Source organism: Battus philenor, unplaced genomic scaffold (assembly GCF_028537555.1).
Source record: "Battus philenor isolate CCGP_79_NKW_IND1 unplaced genomic scaffold, ilBatPhil1.0.hap1 SCAF_79, whole genome shotgun sequence".
NCBI classification, from domain to species: domain Eukaryota; kingdom Metazoa; phylum Arthropoda; class Insecta; order Lepidoptera; family Papilionidae; genus Battus; species Battus philenor.
In genome coordinates this window covers 2,501-7,500 of record NW_027181747.1, presented here as the reverse complement: position 1 = coordinate 7,500, position 5,000 = coordinate 2,501, and the positions used below count along the sequence as shown (strand labels likewise).

Genomic DNA, 5,000 nt, shown 5'->3' with positions numbered 1-5,000 from the left:
AGAACTCTGACCAGTGATGGGATGAGTGCTTTTATTAGATCAAAACCAATCGACGGAGGGCCTCGCGTCCGAAGTCGTTAATTTTGATGAATCTGGATAACTTTTGCCGATCGCATGGTCCAGCACCGGCGACGCATCTTTCAAATGTCTGCCTTATCAACTTTCGATGGTAGTTTCTGCGACTACCATGGTTGTCACGGGTAACGGGGAATCAGGGTTCGATTCCGGAGAGGGAGCCTGAGAAACGGCTACCACATCCAAGGAAGGCAGCAGGCGCGCAAATTACCCACTCCCGGCACGGGGAGGTAGTGACGAAAAATAACGATACGGGACTCTTACGAGGCCTCGTAATCGGAATGAGTACACTTTAAATATTTTAACGAGGAACAATTGGAGGGCAAGTCTGGTGCCAGCAGCCGCGGTAACTCCAGCTCCAATAGCGTATACTAAAATTGTTGCGGTTAAAAAGCTCGTAGTTGCATTTGTGCGCCGCGCTGTCGGTGCACCGCATCCGCGGTGATACTGACACGTCTGCGGAGCATATCGTCGGTGAGCCGTCGGTAAAACGGCGGTTCAATATCAAAATCCTATCGCGGTGCTCTTCGGTGAGTGTCGAGATGGGCCGACAATTTTACTTTGAACAAATTAGAGTGCTCAAAGCGGGCTCAAAATGCTGCTTGAATATTTCGTGCATGGAATAATAGAATATGATCTCGGTTCTATTTTGTTGGTTTTCAGAACTCCGAGGTAATGATTAATAGGGATAACTGGGGGCATTCGTATTGCGACGTTAGAGGTGAAATTCTTGGATCGTCGCAAGACGAACATCAGCGAAAGCATTTGCCAAAGGTGTTTTCATCAATCAAGAACGAAAGTTAGAGGTTCGAAGGCGATTAGATACCGCCCTAGTTCTAACCGTAAATATGTCATCTAGCGATCCGCCGACGTTACTACGATGGCTCGGCGGGCAGCTTCCGGGAAACCAAAGATTTTGGACTCCGGGGGGAGTATGGTTGCAAAGCTGAAACTTAAAGGAATTGACGGAAGGGCACCACCAGGAGTGGAGCCTGCGGCTTAATTTGACTCAACACGGGAAATCTCACCAGGCCCGGACACCGGAAGGATTGACAGATTAACAGCTCTTTCTTGATTCGGTGGGTGGTGGTGCATGGCCGTTCTTAGTTGGTGGAGCGATTTGTCTGGTTAATTCCGGTAACGAACGAGACTCTAGCCTGCTAAATAGGCGTCGTCATTTAGGTGTGCGCCGCTCCGGTGGCGCAACTCACTGGCGACGTATTAAAATTCTTCTTAGAGGGACCGGCGGCTTCGAGCCGCACGAGATTGAGCAATAACAGGTCTGTGATGCCCTTAGATGTCCTGGGCCGCACGCGCGCTACACTGAAGGAATCAGCATGTTCTCCCTGGCCTAGAGGCCCGGGCAACCCGTTGAAACTCCTTCGTGCTGGGGATTGGGGTTTGCAATTATCCCCCATAAACGAGGAATTCCTAGTAAGCGCGAGTCATAAGCTCGCGTTGATTACGTCCCTGCCCTTTGTACACACCGCCCGTCGCTACTACCGATTGAATGATTTAGTGAGGTCTTCGGACCGACACGCGGTGGCTTCACGGCCGTCGGCGTTGCTGGGAAGTTGACCAAACTTGATCATTTAGAGGAAGTAAAAGTCGTAACAAGGTTTCCGTAGGGGAACCTGCGGAAGGATCATTAACGTGTGTGTATGTGTGCGAGACGCGTGATATGTTCACGAACGTTGTTGCGCCGCTGTTGCTGTTGCTGTTGTTGCTGTTGCGACGACGACGACGACGACGACGACGACGACTTCGTACATACCGTGTTTACACATATATATATGTAATACATCCATAATGATATATATATACGACATATATACATATATATGTACGTACGCGCGCGCGCTGCTGTTCGTATCTAATGCGGACGAGCGCGCGCGCGTGTGCGTGCGTGTGTGTGTGCGTGTTTGTATATATGTATAAAAAATAAAATGTGAAATAATTGTCTCTAGCGTCTATTACGCCTAACGGCGCAGCGGCGACGGCGCCGTGGCGGTGGCCGGTGGCGGTGGTGGCATTCGTCGAAAGTGCTACCGCCGCCGCTGCCTCCGCCGCCGTCGAAGCGGCCGGGTGGCGGAAAAACGCCGAGAGACGAGCGCCGACCGGGGCATACCAAACGGAGCGTTCGAAGCGGTGAAAATCCCCACTGCCTAGCTCAGGCCCTTTATTGTCGGTTGGCGCTATACAAAACGAAATTTAAGCGGTTAGAAAGATGACAATGTCGTGCGTCACGCCAGCTCGTTGGGGGGTGCGCGGGTCGTCGTCGTTCATCATTCTAAAGGATTCGCGTCGGGGCGTTAAGCTTTTTCGGTGCCGTTTCTTTATGAACGCCTCGGCGCACATGAATTCGACCAACTTTCGACGTTAATACATAAAAACGGACAATCAAGTGGCCGACGGCGAGAGCCGTAGGCCGCTACCGTAAGTAATAACAACATTAAGAAAAAACCATTACCCTGGACGGTGGATCACTTGGCTCGCGGGTCGATGAAGAACGCAGTTAACTGCGCGTCATAGTGTGAACTGCAGGACACATTTGAACATCGACATTTCGAACGCACATTGCGGTCCGTGGAGAAATATCCAGGACCACTCCTGTCTGAGGGCCGGCTGTTAAAATATAAAAACCACACTGTTCGGTGTAGAACGCGCGCTACGTGCGCTCGCGCCGGTCGATGCGCGCGGCGGTGACGCGCGACGCGGCGGCGGCGGGTTGGTGGGGGGTGATGAACGAGCTCGCGGACGGTGCGATGGGACGATCTCTAATAAGAGTCTCTCGTCCGCGCCGCCGCGGCTCTCACTCTCTCTCTCTCTCACTATCCGCCGTCGCTGTCGTCGCGCTGCCGCTGCCGCACTACCGCGCGCGGGCGAGCGGGCGCGCGCTCTTTCGAACAATTGACGGTTTCCGTTGAACGTTCTTCGCGACGGACGACGGACGGCGGGGTGCTGCACCCCTCACGTCCGCGTACGCGCGGAGCGCGTTTACGGTCCGTTTAAATATATCGAATTGTATTGAATATGAAACGAGTGTGAAAAGATTACACGCATCGCTAAGACGCGAGTCTTCGTAGTGCGGTCTTCGTCCGAGCTCATCGGTTCGTGTATACGATATAATAAAATATATCGGAAGCACAGACGACGCGTCTCCGACGGATGCGACCGGCAGGCGGTGAATGTTTTCTTGCGCGGCAAGCGTAACGCACACACAAACATATGTAAGTAAACATTACGTGATGTTCATGTGCGCGCGCGCCTAGCCCGATGCGAGAGAGTTCACCGCTCGTCGTCGCTACGCATCCGTATTATGTCGGTGATACGCGTCGTCGTTCCAGTGCGAACGTTATATTATCGTATCGATACGGACCGATACCGAAAGGGCCGGACGATCGATCGCTAACGAAAAGTACTCGCGCTCGCGTATGCGTGTCGAGATTTTCGTTTACGCTCGTATCATCATAATCATCATCGTCATCGTCGTCGTTCATCGCGCAACGCGTGTTGTGTGTGCAGCGTTGCGTTGTGCGTGCGCGCGTCTAGAGACCTCTAAGGACTCGCGACGCGCGCGCCTCGCGCACGCGCACTCGCTCTGCGACGCGCGATGATCGCGACGGTGGGGGTGGTGTACGGTAGGCGGACTCGACGTCCGAAGGGCGTCCCGCGACGACGACCGGCCGCCGTGCGCGCTTGCTTGCTTGCGCGCGCGGTCCGTCGGTTCGTCGTCGTCAAAAATATAATAAGGGACGTCGCGTACGGATATCGCGTCTGCCTCGAATTTTTATCGTTGGCCTCAGATCAGGGAGGATCACCCGCCGAATTTAAGCATATTAGTAAGCGGAGGAAAAGAAACTAACAAGGATTTCCCTAGTAGCGGCGAGCGAACAGGAAAGAGCCCAGCACTGAATCCCGCGATCGTCTCGAGCGCGGGAGATGTGGTGTTCGGGAGGTTCCGCTTTCTCGTCGTCGATACTCCTGTCCAAGTTCGTCTTGAACGGGGCCGTTTTCCCGCAGAGGGTGCCAGGCCCGTAGCGACGGAGGGCGGCGGCGAGAGGGACTCTCCTAAGAGTCGGGTTGCTTGAGAGTGCAGCCCTAAGTGGGTGGTAAACTCCATCTAAGGCTAAATATAACCGCGAGACCGATAGCGAACAAGTACCGTGAGGGAAAGTTGAAAAGAACTTTGAAGAGAGAGTTCAAGAGTACGTGAAACCGTTCAGGGGTAAACCTGCGAAACTCGAATGAACGAACGGAGAGATTCATCGTCATTCCGCGGCGTACGCGCCCGCGCTCTGATGCGACGTCCGGTCCGCCTTTAATCGGGCGCTGTATCGCGTCGCACGGGCCGGTGCGCGTCGACGTCCGCGGAGGGCGTGCACTTCTCTCTCAGTAATGCATCGCGACCCGTTCGGGTGTCGATCTAAGCGCCGCCGACGGGCAGCCCAGCGTTCACTTCGCGCGAGCGGAGTCAGGACGTTGGACCGTTTCGCGGTAGCCGATCGGCCGCCGGACGGTATAATGATAAGAATCGCGCACGCGCTCTCTAAAGGCGCGTCCGGCCCGACGCAAGATAACGTCGTACACGAGGTCCTGCCCGAGCGCGGACCTCGTTGCGGCGCGTCTGTCGTCGCAGCCGTGCTGTCTCGGACCGTGCGCGTCTCTGTCTGCGATGATTCAGTTTCGGGCACTCGCAGGACCCGTCTTGAAACACGGACCAAGGAGTCTAGCATGTGTGCGAGTCATTGAGTATTTGTATAAACTGAAAGGCGCAACGAAAGTGAAGGCGCGCGCTAGCCGCGCGCTCAGGGAGGATGGAGTGTACGTCCTTTGCGATCTGCACTCTCGCACTCCCGAGGCGTCTCGTTTCCAATCCGTGAATGCAGGCGCGCTCTGAGCAGAGATGCTGGGACCCGAAAGAT

At 54.6% G+C, this 5,000-nt stretch overlaps 2 non-coding genes and 1 pseudogene across 2 annotated transcripts in view; all 3 read left to right on the top strand.

Moving 5' to 3' along the window:
• The window catches only part of LOC137931453 (small subunit ribosomal RNA), a 1,904-nt gene extending 178 nt beyond the window's left edge, over positions 1–1,726 (top strand). Inside the window, exon 1 of the ribosomal RNA XR_011109043.1 lies at positions 1–1,726. This exon is cut by the window's left edge and continues 178 nt beyond it. This is a non-coding gene — a ribosomal RNA (small subunit ribosomal RNA).
• An 816-nt stretch (positions 1,727–2,542) lies between these two features.
• LOC137931450 (5.8S ribosomal RNA) lies at positions 2,543–2,699 on the top strand. Its single transcript, XR_011109041.1, has one exon. It is a non-coding gene; the product is annotated as a 5.8S ribosomal RNA (ribosomal RNA).
• A 1,173-nt stretch (positions 2,700–3,872) lies between these two features.
• The window catches only part of LOC137931451 (large subunit ribosomal RNA), a pseudogene marked incomplete at its 3' end in the record, with an annotated part of 3,628 nt that continues 2,500 nt past the window's right edge, over positions 3,873–5,000 (top strand).